The sequence below is a fragment of the Sarcophilus harrisii genome, chromosome 3, assembly GCF_902635505.1.
Source record: "Sarcophilus harrisii chromosome 3, mSarHar1.11, whole genome shotgun sequence".
In the NCBI taxonomy this organism is placed as follows: domain Eukaryota; kingdom Metazoa; phylum Chordata; class Mammalia; order Dasyuromorphia; family Dasyuridae; genus Sarcophilus; species Sarcophilus harrisii.
The window spans coordinates 453612542-453627710 of NC_045428.1; the positions used below are offsets into that span (position 1 = coordinate 453612542).

Here is a 15169-nt window from a genome sequence, read left to right on the forward strand (position 1 = left end):
AAGAGAGGGGTGAAGTGAGGGAGAGAGGGAGGAAGACAAAAAGGGAGAGGGAGAAAAGGAAGGAAGGAAGGAGGAAGTAAGGAAGGAAGGAAGGAGAGGGAGGAAAGGAGGGAAAGAAGGAAGAGAGAAAGGAAGAAAGGAGAAAGGAAGGTAAAAGAAAGAAAAGAAGGAAAGGAGAGAAAGAAGAAGGAAAGGAAGGAAGAAGAAAAACGCTGGGAGGAAGAATGGGGAGGGAGGAAGGAAGGAAACAGGAAGAAAGGGAGAGAGGGAAGGAGGAAGAGGAAAGAAGGAAGGAGGGAGGAGGGGAGGGGGAACGGAGGGAGGAAGGGGGAAAGGAAGGAAGGAAGGGAGAGAGGGAGAGAAGGGGGGGAAGGAAGGAAGGAGGCAAGCATGAAAAAAAGATGGGAATCCTTACCCTCAATGAGCTTATAGTACAGTTTTTTGTTTTGTTTCGTTTTTGTAACTTAAAAGCAGGTTCAGGGAACGAGCTAATAGGAGAACGCCAGCGACTTTGGGTCAGGAAGAGTGCAAACAATTAAAGGTATCTTTTCTCTTGTTGTTTGGGGAACAGGAAATTCTGTCGCTTTGGAAAGGAGTTGTCCTAGAAGCCGGGTAGCAGCCGGCTGGGAGAACTTTTGCCTGCGGGCACACTCCACCGCAAGCCCCTATGACGCAGAGCACTTGACACGTGACTGAGTGAGTGTTTTGTTTTGCGGGCCAGTCAGGGTTAAGTGACTTGCCCGAGGTCGCACGGGCCTAAGAGAGAAGTGTCGGAGGTCCGATAGGAACGCGAGTCCTCCCGACTCCGAGACCGGTGTCGTCTCCCGCAACACCCGGCCCGGGGAGGGTCTTCCCACCGCCGGGATCGTGCGGCGCAGAGCACTCATTTGGCAGCCACAAAGACCGGTAAGAAATCTCCCCGAAAGGAAGATGTCCTTTTAGAATGCAAAGTCGCGCTTGCACCTGGCGGCGAGAAAATCATCCTTGCAACGTCCAGGTGAAAACTGGGTCTCGCTCGGGCTGCGGGGGCCTGGCGAGAGGCTGTCTGTACGTGTGTGACTACGTCCCCGGGCTGTCCATCAGGAAAGAGGTTACAACACGCGGCGCTCGCCTACGTAACGCTATAGTAGGGGTGCTTCCCACGCAATTACGCCGCGAGGCTAAGTTCACGTGTCGGTCCCTATCTTACGAGGGGAACGTTGAGGCAGGAAGAACTGAACCACCCTGCGCAAGGTCATGCTAACGTGGGCCATTGTCAGAGCCGGGACGTCCAACGCGGGGCTCTCCAACGTGGTACCGGCCGGGATCCGGAGAGCAGCTCCAAGCTGCAGCCGACGGTTAACTAGCTTTCCGCCCCGGAGAGCGAGCGGACCCGGGCGTACGCCTGCGCGCTCCCTTGCGCCCCGCCCTCCAGCGGGCTCCTCCCATCCCTTCCACCTCTACCACTCTTCCCCGGCCCAGTCGCCTGCGCAAGGCATTGTGGGACACAAACAAAGTGCCCCCCAAACAGGCTGGAGGGAGCGGAGCAGCGACAGCGGCGGCGGCGCCCGGGCCCCGCACGCGCCGCGACCGCTTCCCCCCTCCCCCCAACCTCCCCCATCCCTTTCCCCTCATTACCCCCCCTTCCCCCTCCCCACCCCGCCGGGGGAACGCGAGCCTCCTCCACGCTTCCCCAACCGCCAACCGCCCCCCAACGGCCGCCCGCGCGAGCGCGCCGCCGCCGCTCCCCTCTCTCACCGCCCCCCGTCGCCGCCGCCGCCGCCGTCGCGAGGGGGTGGCTCGCTCGCCGCCTTTCCGCCCACCTCCGAGACAGCTCGGCCGCCGCCGCCATGCCCGAGCCGCAGGCTCTCCACCGGCCTAGCCGCGGCGGCCCGAGATAGGGTCCCCGCCGCCGCCGCCCGGGGGAGGAGAGAGGGAGAGCGAGCCAACCGTGCGCTCCGCCCCCTCCCCCTGGGGCTGTCGCCGCCGCCGCCGCCTCCGTCGGGCGGGGAAGAGGAGGAGGAAGAGGAGGAGGAGGACCAGGCCGCCGGGCCCCAGCACCGCCGTCGTCACGGTTCTCCACAGGTAACGGGGAGGCCGGTCAGGAAAGGGAGGGTGCCGCGGGCCGAGCGGTGTGGGAGGCAGAGTGAGGACCCCTCGCGGGACCAGGGGGCACCCCACCCCAGCCTCCGTCTGCGGGGTTAGCCCGGCTGTCGCTAGGATTCCCACCCGCCCCCACCCGTGACATCTCATCACGCGTCGGGGTGAAATCACGAGTCCTTTCAGTCCTGCTTTTTTTGGTAGGGGGAGGGGGGGAGCATCCCGTTGGTCTCCCCCATATAACCAGTGCTTTTTGGCATCGGGAGAGCAGGCGTCCCGATGTCTTACCTGGAATGGGAGGGCACGGACTGGAGGAACTCCCTCCTTTTTTCCTCTGCCTTTCGGTGGAGAGAACAGAGAAACCAGGGTGGCACTTGTTAAAAAACAACAGCAACAACAACAGCAAACCCTCTACCGAGCGGTCACAGGGCACCCGCTTTCATTTAGTGCCGGGCCAGCTCTCGAATAAGCCACCTGAGAAAGTGAACGGCAGGTAGAGTTAGAGCTGGTGAAAGAAATTGAATGTGTAGGAGGTCCCTCTTTCTAGAGATTTTAAGAATTTGGGTAATTTTTTATTTCCTTGATTGTGTGCAAATTAAAACAAATTACCACAGTTTTATGCTCCTTTTATTTGAGGAAGAATTGTTTCACCTCTCGATAGTTTCTCCGTGTGTCATTAAGATGTTGGCTAGTACCAAATTCAAGCCACCCAACTTGATGAATCATTGAACCTGATAACTATGGCTACAGTTTACACAGGAAAGAAGTCTTGTTAGTTTCTTTGAAAACTTAAACTCACTTTTCCTAGAGTGTAGAATGGAAGAAAGATGTTTTCCTGCGGATAGTTCTTGTTTATTAAAGGTGGTTATAATCCTTGCATAAGGAAGCCATTCACAATTAAGGGTCACCATCCTGAAGTCCCCTTAGAGTTGGAACGGAGCAGAGTAATTTTTTTTTAAGGTAAAGTATTTTTACTCTTGCAGCTCTGTGTGTCTTCATTCCTGTCATATTTTTCACACATCTCAATTGCAAAAAGATTTTTTTCATGCATGAGGGTAGCTTTTATGGAGCAGTAGAGAGCTGCATTTAGCAATCTCCAATGACAGTGGTGAATCTCCCAGGGAGATGGGGAAGAATGTAAGACTTTTAAAAATTGAAAGTTGTACTTCATTAGATTTAGAAAACTAGACGTGCAAATTTAATTTGAAAATCAGTCTTCCAAGAAATATTTGTTGTGGCAAGGATTTTGTGGATTTGTCCACTTATAAAGTATAAAATTGACAAATGTTTATTATAGAGTCCAAAGGAGTTGTTACATGATTGGTAAACAGTACAGATGTTTTGATAAGAACTGAAAAGGAATTCATTAATATGCACTTCCAAGTGTTGCCTTGGATTTAGTTTAAGAGGTAAATATGGCATTTCTTTATCACAAATATTCTAATACGTATATGTACCATAATTTGTTTAGTCATTTCCCCAGTTGATGCGCATGTACTCTCCCTTCCCCAATTCTTTGCTACCACAAAAAGTTTTTCAAGTATTTCTTATGAGCTTACTTTGTGCCTAACACTGTGTGAAGCACTTTACCTCATTTGATCTTTGTCTACCCTGTGAAATAGGTGCTTTAAATTCAAGGCAACAGAGATTGATCAAATCAGGCAAAGCCAGCTTTTAGGTAGTTCATGTGCTAGGTTCTAAGAGGCTAAAGGTGGTACTCATATTCTCCCACTACTGTTTTAGGTTCTTTTATGATAGGTAAGATGTCACAGCCTTAGTTGTTTCAAATCCCGAAGGTTGTAGTGATGGGATTGGGGAGAGAAAGACAGTGAAATATAATTAAAGATAGAAAAGCTATATAGCTGTGGAAAAGGTTGCCCTCTGCTAAACTGTAACCCAAATCCTTTTTTACAAGACTGAATACTCCAGTATTGTGTGGTGCCTTTTGTTATCTACTAGCCTGGAGCTACATTTGTATTCATTATTAACTAAAAGTACTGCATTACCACTATCTGCCCATTTTAGGGTATTCTGACGCCAAACTTTGTGGTGGTCCATTTTGCAAAGTATGTTTGCATTTATCATTGACTTTATTTTGTTACCCAAGTTGTTTGGGAATTGAATGCTTTACTTAACTTTAAAACTGAAGGTACACCAGTATCTATCAAGGCAGGTCAGCTAGGTTGCACAATGGTTAGTGTGTTCCAACTTGAGTCAAGTTGTAACTCATCTTCCGGACTTCAAATCTGACTTCAGACACTGAGTAGCTGTGTGCCCCTGGGTAAGTCGCTGAATCCTGTTTGCCTCAGTTTCCTTACCTGTAAAATGAGCTGGAGAAGGGAGTAAGCAAACCTCTCCATTATCTCTGTCAAGAAAAACTTTAAATGTAGTCACAAAAAGTCAGGCATAATTGAACAACAAACAAAAAAGCCAGTAAAGTCAAGACTAGAATGTGTAAACATTCTTGTTATTTGGCACTTTTTTTCCCCCTTAAAAACATATATTTTGTATTTTGAAAGAAAGAAAAAAACTGGGAAATTTTGAAAATTCTAAACCATATTTTAAAATGTATTTTGTCATTTAGTCATTTAAAATATTTTCCATCACTTAGTGTATTAAAACTGAAAAGGCTCTTAGAAAGTTCAAACCACTCCCACCCCACCCACATTTTGCAGATGAAATTTAAGCCCAGAGAAGTTGACTGAGTTGTCCAAGGTCACACAGTAGCAGATCTTGATTGTGATCTCACTTCTAACTCTAAATGCAAGGTGTCCCAGAAGTCTGACTTTTGTATCAGTTAATATTGTATTGTTAAGTTCTCTGTGTTTAATGAGATATAGGAGCTTACATAGATGCTTGATAAAATAGACAGTCCCAAGCTCAGATGCTAGGTCAGCCTCCCTAATAATATTTGTGTGACCTTGAACATAACAGTCAACCTTTCTGCATTTCATTTCTTTATAAAATAAGGGATTGGACTAGATGATCTATAGTGTACTTTTCTACTAAATCTGTGATCCTAATCCTTAGTTGAAGTCAGATTTTAATACAACATAAGAAACTTCCTAATAGAATTACACAAGTGAAATATGCTGCTCTTGGGGATGTATTGGGGTTTCTCTCCTTAGAAATGTTCACATAAAGACTGAACAAGGAGTTGTCACAGATTCCTTTTTAGTAGAAATTCTTGTTAAAGATCTTTGGGAAATAGTGGGAGAGGGGGTCAGATTCCTTGTCCTGAGATTCTTTCCCATTCAGATTCTGTGATTATAGTTGAGGAAGCTTGTAATTTGAAAACCTTAAGGTCTTTTCATAGTTTTTCAAAACTGTGAGAAAGTGGTATAGTTTTATGAAAGTCATAAAACTGGTTGTGCTCAAGCAAGACTTGACTGATAAGAAATATTAAATTGAGTGGTTGCCTGTCAAAAACATTGATAAAAGGCTTTCTTGTATTAAGTGTGTAAATGCTCTTTCCAGATGAGGAATAATTATTTTGCTTTTGAAGTATTTTATTGATGCTTTTTACTTCATGTAACTTCCTACTTAACCCCTCTTTCAATAAAACCCTCCTTTGTAACAATTATTGCAAATCATGCCCCCCCCCCAAAAAAAATCTACATTCATTAGTAACCTTATCCCCTCCCTTTCTCGCTTAGGCATGAGACATACTTCACTTTGAATCTTTGAATTACAGAGAATTGTCTGACTAATATATTCAAGTTTTATTTCCTTATATAATCCTTATATCTTTACTTTTTTTGGTTTTGGTTTTGTCAGGGCCAGGCAATTCAGTTCACTCATACATGTTTTGACAAGTTTGCCTGTATCTATTACAAACAATTGATGGATACACTGGGGGAAAGGGAACAGATAAAGAGGCTTATTATTAAAATATTGACAAGATTTTTTAAAAAGCAAGAAAGAAATTACCACATGAAAAAAAGCATTAGAACTACCAGTAGATCTTTCTTGTTGAAAATTATTAGTAACATTTTATACTTAACAAAAGACTGCGTTCATTTCTGTATTTTTAAATGGGGGCCGGAGGGAAGATTACTTCCTTGTATGTGATTATGATTGGACTGTCATGTGCTCTATACTTTAACTAGCTTATTTTTGCTGACCAAGTCCTATACAACCAATTAAGTGCCTATTCCATTACCTTCTCTCACCCAGTGACTTTCTCTTACAGTCAGGGACTGTAATAAGGGACATAAAGACAAAAACTAAATGTTTTTGCCTTTACAGGGTTTACATTCTAATAGAGAGATGTGTGTCTCTAAACATAAAAAATTATCAAGATAATTTTGGGATGAAAGGAACTAGTAGTTGTGGGGGATCTGGAAAGATTTCATGTGGAAGATGGTACTTGTCATTGTCAGTTTTGAGGGAAGCCAAATTCCAAAAGTGGAGATGAGGAAAGAGAGAGCATTCTGGGCATGGAGGCCTGTGAGAGACTGATGATAATAATAGTAGCTTTTTGCAAAATGCTTTTATGTTCATAAAGTACTTTTACATACTTTAGTTATCTCATTTGGTCCTTAACAACAATCCTGTGGGATAGGTGCTATTAATAACCCCATTTTACAGATGAGAAAACTAAGATGGCAAAGATTGTGATTTGCCCCGGTCAGGCAGTTATCAAAGTGTTTGAAGCAAGAGTTTGAACTCAAGTCTTCATTCCAAGTGCAGCAAACTCCACTCTGACACCTAGGAGCCTAAAGGAGTACAAAGGCACTGAGATGGGAGTGGGAGTGTCTCGTGTGAGGAATAGCAAGTGTTCTTTAGCATGGCTGGATAGGAGAATTAACATGTTTAAACAAACTGGAAAAGGTAGGAAGGAGCTAGGTTGTAAAGAGCTTTAAATGCCAGACAAAAATTAATCCCAGAAGTAATATGGAGCCATTGGAATTTGAGTAGGAGAGGTGACATGGTCAAACCTATACTAAAGAAAAATCACTTTGCTAACTATGGAGATTCAAGGTTCAGAAACTAAATAAATAGTTCAGCTTCAAGGTCATTAGTACTTGAACTTAGATGATTAGATGAAGTAAGATAAGTAGATGATTAGAGAAAAGGGGACAGACAGTATTGGAGAAGTGCTATAAAGAAAGAAATAAGATTTGACAATGATTGAAAATGTGGGATGGATAAGAATGAAGAACCCAATGATCAATCAACAGACAAAAAAGCCTTCTATATATCAGGCACTTTGCTAGGCAATGGGGAAACAGATTCAAAAACTGAAATACACAAAGCAAATTTAGGTCAGGAATCTGGGTGATTTGGAAGGGTGGTGTTATCTACAATAGGATTACAAGAATTAGGAAGGAGAGATGGGACAAGATGAACTCTGCCAAGGAATGTTGAATTTTGAGGTGCCTTTATTAGACATCTTGTTCAAAATGGCCATTGTTGGTGATTTGGGACTGGATGGATTCAGGAGAAAAATTAGGACTCAATTTGTAAATCTGGAAATCATCTACCATAGAGAGAATAATTGAATCAATGGAACCAAATCGGTTATCAAGTATGCAATGTTGAGAAGATAGAGCTTTGGGATATATATATATATATCCACTTTGGACATTTGTGACGTGGATAATATTTTGAAGACCAAGAAGGAGCAAACAGGAAAAGTATCAAAAGGGTACTTTTTTAGGGATAAGAAGATGGTCAATAATATGCTTCTGGAAGTTCAAGGATAAGAATTGAGAAGAAGCCATTAGAAATGACAAGACATCGTTGACAACTGGACAGAAAAGTGATGATTTTGGAAGCCAGTTTATAGAAGAAAGTAAGAGAAGTTAGGGTGAGGAAGAATGGAGAGGGTGGATTCAAAACTGAAAATAAAATTGTATATTTTTTTAAAGTCAGGCAGCTCTACATTGAACAAGTCCTACTCCACGTTCTCCATTTAGAATTCAATCATTGGGCATAATAGAACATCTTCAAATATACTTCTTAGTAAGCATCTGTCCCTATAGGGCTTCCAGTTAGCCTCATCTTAAAAAAAAAAAATTGATTTCTAATTCATTTGTTCTTCTCTGACCAATCCAAAATTTCCTCTCACCTTGTAAAATGAGCTGGAGAAAGAAATAGCAAACTGCTCCATTATCTCTGCCAAGACACAAACAGGAATAATTGAAAAAATGACTGAATAAACTAAACTTAAGAATTACTTCTATTTTTTTATTCATAGGTTGGTGCTGCTATCCAATAGCTTTATCCACAAGAGAGAGTTGCCCTTTTTAGTTTTGTAGAATCTCAATACTTTAAATACACAGTAACAACACAAAAACATTTGGTTGCAATGTCGATGATTGAATTAGATAGATGCCCTCTAACATCTGTTTTGACTTAACTCTTAAAGAGTTGTGCCTTTTTTTTTTCCTGTTCATATCTTGGCATTCTGTACATTTTTGACTGTACACTTTTTATAATTTGATGTTATTTAATGCTAGATATATTAAATAAGAATATTGCTAGCTTTCTGAAATGCCACTTAAAAACTATAAGTCATACAGTTTTCAGTAAGGTACTCTTTTCTCTTTTAATAGGGAAGTACTGTGATAGCAATGGGGGGAGGAAAAAAAACTAGGCCACAGGACAGTTAGGGAGAAAAAGTAGCATATCTGTCCTGTGGACTGCTTTTTTCTTCCCCATTGCTATCATAGTATCTCTCTACTATGAGAGTTTTCTTATGAGTTTTAATCTTAAAATGGAGAACTTTGGGTGCCTCGACTTTTATTTACTAAGTATCTGTAAAGCATGAATATTTAATCAGAGTATGATTTTCTAGCCATCCTTGGTTTCTTTTTTTGATTTATTTTATTAATACTACTTTTTAAGTCTCACTGTCACTTTCCAGTTATTCTTTCTTCTTCATCCTGCTAAAGCGCCCTCCCTTATAACAAAGAAAACAATCAAGCAAAACAAATTTGCACATTTGGCCTTACCAAAAAATATATGTCTACACATCTATTTCCCAGTATTTCTTTACTAGGCACAACACTTCTTGATTAAGTCTTTTCAACTGGTATTGAGCAATGTATTGATTAAAGTTCTGACATTTTCCAATACTGTTTTCCTTTACTTTGTAAATTATTCTTTAGTCCTATGTATTTTTTCTTCATAAGTTCATGTAAATCTTCTGAGTTTCTCTGAATTCTTAATATTTATCCTTATGGGGAAATGTTTCAATACATTTCTTAAACAATGACAAATTCAGGCGTTCTCCAGTACATGAGCACTAAGCTTCCTCATAGTTCTCTGCTATTATTAAAAAATGCTGTTAAATTTTTTATGGGATCTTTCCGCTCTCTGACCTCCTGAGATAACACCGAAGTATTGGTCTTTAATCATTTTTGCTCTTTGCAGTGGATACTATATAAAATTAGTTTGTACTTGTTGAGGTTGGTTTGTTTATTTTTTTTTTTTTTAAGTTTTTTGGTACATTCCTTTGTATCATTGATGAGATCCTGCATTTCCACTTTTGAAAACTGAATGTTCATAATCTTTGACTAAACTTATCTAATAGGAATTGTTTTTGTTCTTCTGCTTTATTATCACCACAAAAATATTTTTCCCTTTGAAGCTGCTTCTCTTAGTTCTATCGGCATTAATTTTGTTCATGCACAAACTTTAATTTTATGTCTGTTTTATTGAGGGGGCAGGGGGGAGTTGTTTGTTTGGTTTTTTTTTTTTTTTTTTTTTTTTTGCTGAAGCAATTGGGTCACACAGCTAGGAAGTATTAAGTGTCTGAGGTCACATTTGAACTCAGGTCCTCCTGACTTCAGGGTTGGTACTCAATCCACTCTGTTTTATAAAACTATATGCTTTAATCCCACTATACCATTACTAAGTCTGTATCCCAAAGAGATCATAAAAAATGGAAAACATACAAAAATGTTTGTATAAAGCAGTTTTCTTTGTGGTAGCAAATAATTGGAAATCAAGTGAACCTATCAGCTGGGAAATGGCTGAACAAATTGTGGTGTGTAAATGTAATGGAATATTATATGGTCTATAAGAAATGATGAGTAGACAGATTTCAGAAAAATCTGGAAAGACTTCTATCAATTAATACTCAGTGAAGTGAGCAGAACAGGAGGCCATTGTACACAATAAGCAGCTTTTTTTGATAGACTTGGCTCTTTTCATCAATAACAGTGATCTAGGGCAATTCTAAGCCTGATGATGGAAAATGCTATCCACATCCAGAAAAAGAACCATGGCTTCTGAATGCATGTTGAAGTATACTATTTTTACTTTTTTTTGTTGTTTTTCTTCTTTTGCAACATGACTAATGTGTAAATAGTTTCTATTTTATGTTCACAGAGACCTAGCTATGCAAATTATTTTCTTTGATTTTTTTTTTCACTGTGTAATTTTAAAATATATATTTAGTTCATACATTATACCTTTTTGGAGTTTGTTGTATATGGTATATAATTGATGTAAATCTAATTTTACCAAAATACTTTATAGTTTTTGTCATATTAGGGAGTCTTTTTTCATGTTTCATAACTGTAATTAAATATCATTTTTCTTTATTATTATTCACTTGACTTCTAATTGTTTTATTCATATAACTTTGTTTCATGAGTGACCATGTAGGAACAGTGAAGGATATTAGGTAGACATGTGCAGTTCTTATAAATATAGTTCGACATTTTATCATGTTACACAAGAAAAATCAGATCAAAAAGGAAAAAGAAATGAAAATACTATGTTGTGATCCACATTCAGTCCCCGTACCATCTTTCTGGGTGCAGATGGCTTTCTCTATCACAAATCTATTGGAACTGGCCTGAATCACCTCATTGTTGAAGAGCCAAATCCCTCAGAACTGATCATCACATAACTTTGTTGTTACTGTATACAATATTCTCTTGGTTCTACTCACTTCACTTAGCACCAGTTCATGTCTCTCCAGGCCTCTCTAAAATCATCCTCCTGATAATTTATTATATAACAATATTCCATAACATTCACATACCATAACTTGTTTAACCATTCTCCAATTCTCCACTCAGTTTCCAGCTTCTTACCATTACAAAAAGGGCTGCCACAAATATTTTTGCACATGTGAGTCCTTTTCCCTTTTTAAGATCTCTTTGGAATATAGACACAGTAGAGACACTGCAAAGGGTATGCACAGTTTGATAACTCTTTGGACATAGTTCCAAATTGCTCTCCAGAATGGTTGGATCCGTGCACAATTGCACCAACAGTGTAGTAGTACCCCAATTTTTTCCACATCCCTCCCATCATTTTGCATTATTTTTCCTGTCATCTTAATCAATCTGAGGTGTGTGATGGTATTCTGAGATCAACTTTTTTAAATTTTCAGGATATGTGAGTGTCTCACCTAGGTTTGAAACCTTAGAGTCCTCATCAGAATACTCTCTCACTTGACCTATGCAATCAGTTGGCTAGGAAAAACAAATTTACTACATAAATGTATTTTAGTATTTGCTAGGCACTGTACTAAGCATTGAGTAAACCAAAATCCCGTCATGGTCTTGCACTCTAAAAGCTCGCATTCTAATGGATGAGCCAACTACAAACAACCATGTTCATACAAGAGAAATATAGTGGAAATGGAAGATAATCTCAAAGAGAAGATACAATATATCTTTGGAGAGACCAAGAGTGGGGAAAGTACACCTGCAGAAGATGGAATTGAGTTGTCAGGAAGTCTTGAGGCAGAGATAAGGTGAGTGCTTCCAAGGTATATGGAACAGCTGCTGTTGTCACTTAATACCTGCAAAAATATATTTCATGTACAAATCCTTTCATTCACATAGCTACTTACTCTAAGCCTTCATCATCTCTTACCTAAAATGATATGAAAGCCTTCTATTGGGTCTTCCAACCTCAAATTTTACCTTCTCTATTCTTAAGAATATTCTAAAACACAAGTCTAAATGTGTCAGTCTCCCACTCAGTGTAAAACTCCATTGATATTCTGTTTCCCCTAGAATACATACATACATACATACATACATACATATCATTATTGTGATACTGCTAAGCTATTAGCAGCATATGTGCCAACTACCTAGGGTGGAATAGCTATTAATAGATTCTGGTCTATTGTGGGCCACAAAAGCTCCAACTCCACAAAGACTGCTCTGGGTGCATGCTTGTCAGCCCTTATTTCACCAAAGAAAGTTTTGAAAAAAGTCATCACCTACAATCTGACACACCTGTCAGATTGCTAAGATGGCAGGAAAAGATAATGACGAATGTTAGAGGGGATGTGGGAAAACTGGGATACTTATGCATTGTTGGTGGAACTGTGAATGGATCCAACCATTCTGGAGAGCTCAAAAGTTGTCAAACTGCATACCCTTTGATCCTTCAGTGTCTCTACAAGGTCTGTATCCCAAAGAGATTATAAAGGAGAGAAAGGGACCTACATGTGCAAAAATATTTGTGGCAGCCCTCTTTGTAGTGGCTAGAAACTGGAAACTGAGTGTGGATGCCCATCAGCTGAAGAATGACTGAATAAGTTATGGAATAGGAATGTTATATTGTGGTCCACGCTCAGTTCCCACAGGGCTGAGTGTGGACCACAATATAACATTTTCACTCTTTCTGTTGTTGTTTGCTTGCAGTTTTGTTTTCCTTCTCAATTTTTTTTTTTCCTTTCTAGATCTGATTTTTCTGGTGCAGCATGATAATGTATAAATATGTATACATATATTGGATTTAACATATATTTTAACATGTATTGGGCTGCCTACCATCTAGGGGAGGCGGGGAGGGGGAAGGAGGAGAAAATTTGGAACAGAAGGTTTTACAAGGGTCAGTGTTGAAAAATTACCCATGCATGTGTTTTGTAAATAAAAAGTGTAATAATTTAAAGAGAGAAATAGTGAAAAGTGATATGAGCATAACCAAAACATTATGTATAATAATAGCAATAATGTTGAAAAGAAAAGAAAAGAAAAAAGTCATTACCACTCCCCTCCCTCCCCCCCACATCCTGTTGCTGAATTTGGTAACCATTGAGTTGGATATTGTGCTGTAAGCATTAATTTCCCACTAGGCATTGCACATTTGCATTATAGCCTGGTGGGCATGAATAGAGATAAACATACATTGTTTTGATGTGTGAAAATGGGAAGATACTCTTTGATTGAAGATAGATAGATAACAAGTCTGTTCAAACACAGCAAACCTGATTATCTTTTTATACATAAGTTCATTCATATAGAAGCAAATCACTTTGCAATCTGTATCCAACCTACCTAAGCTTTTTTTCCTCATTTAATTTTTAAAATTCTTGTAGGGAATGATTGCTTCTTATCACAACATTTATGTCAAAATTTGTTTAGCCATTCCCTGCTCCCTTATTTTTCCAATTTGGGGCTACTACAAGAGGCCATTTATAAATATATAGATATATCTTTTTTCTCTTTGATTTCTTTGAAGTTTAGGTCTAATAATGTATTTGGTTCAAAGGATAAGCACAAAAAAACAAGAAAACATTGTGCTATGATAGACTTGGCTCTTCTCAGCAATCCAAAACAATTCCAAAAGATTCCTGATAGAAAATGCTAAACGCATCTAGAGAAAGAACTATGGAGTCTGGATGCAGATCAAAGAATACTATTTTCACTGTTTATTTTGTTTGGGAGTTTTTTTGTGTGTTTTTTTCTCCTTTCTGTTTCTACTTTCACAGCATGACTTATGTGAAAATATATTTAACATGATTGCACATGTATAATCTATATCAGATTGTTTGCTGACTTGGGGAAGAAGAAAACTATGAAACTCAAAATCATAAAAAAGGAATGTTGAAAACTATCTTTATATATAATTGAAAAAAAATAAAAATTATTTACCAAAAAGGGGGAAAGAATGTAAGCACAGTTTAATTAAATTTGGGGGGCATAATTAATTGCAAGTTGCTTTTGTAGAATAGCTGGACCAATTCACAGCTCTACCAGTGTTAACATATACCTGTTTTCAGCCCCTCCAACATGTCATTTTGTTGACATTCAACAAGTAAATTTACATCTTTATTGATATCAATTGTTCACATGCATTATTTTGGCGCTTTTATATCTTGTAACATGAATTCAGAACCTATTTGTTTATTTTTTTTTTAAGTGTGTAGTTGAGTTTTTATAGGTGATACCTATGATGTTATCAGCATCACATTACTTGTTAAATAACTTGCTAATAATAATAGATTTGCTTCTGTCTTTATAGAATTTCTGTGTGTATGTGTGCACATGTGTATACACATGCATATATACCTTTTATGTGTGAATAGTTTGTTCCTACTATATTAAGTATAAGAGATGTTTGATCTAAATTGAAATCTGTAGTTCTAAAGCAAGGAGTGAAAAGAAATTGAAATAGAAGCAAAAGCATATACATGTCTTAATGAGCTTTCTGAAGAGAGATACTTGAGACATGAGTTGAGAAGATTAAATCATAAAGCATACTGATGTATACATAGTATTTTCATTTTGTGAATAGTTTAGAATGAATTGGTGCTGGCAAGGAAAGCTAAGAAAAGTGTTGGAGGTTTTGTTTTTGTTTTTTACTTTTTGTTGTTTTTTTGGGGGGAAAAGAAGTGTCAAAAAGGGCTAATGACTTGGAATAGCTTAGTTCTTGTTTTACTAATCTTTTCTCCTCTTAGGAGAATAATCTTTGGACTGGAAAAGATAATTGAAAAATGGCTTATGAAGATTTGACACCCAAGATAAATAAAGATATATAATAAGAAAGCACGTATTTGCAGTGAAATCTGATCTTAACTCTTAAAATATTTTAGGTCACAGGAGATATGGTAAGAAGATGTTTGCATTTTATGGTAGTTTATTTTATAGATAAATATACATATATTAGGAGTGTATGCTCAGAAACTTTACTGAGAGCTGGCGGGGGGGAGTGGGGGGCAAAATTTTTGGAGGTCATTTTGTACATGGTGATTTGAATTCTGTTTCAGCCATTTACTGACCAATAATAATATTTGGAGTATTAACTGGGTTGTTGCAAAATTTGTTGCAAGATTTAACATGCGATATTATTCTATTTTTTTTTTAATTTAATTTTATTTTATTAC

At 38.9% G+C, this 15169-nt stretch overlaps 1 protein-coding gene across 5 annotated transcripts in view; it reads left to right on the plus strand.

The window, feature by feature from the left end:
* Positions 1-1032: 1032 nt before the first annotated feature.
* Positions 1033-15169, plus strand: part of ZBTB44 (zinc finger and BTB domain containing 44) — a 50636-nt gene continuing 36499 nt past the window's right edge. The window contains exon 1 of one of the 5 annotated variants that reach the window (XM_012545153.2): positions 1033-2064. The gene's annotated coding sequence lies outside the window, so the exon portion shown is untranslated. The remainder of the gene's footprint in view (positions 2065-15169) is intronic. The other 4 variants (XM_012545152.2, XM_003764410.3, XM_023499555.2 and 1 more) reach the window with 4 other exon arrangements.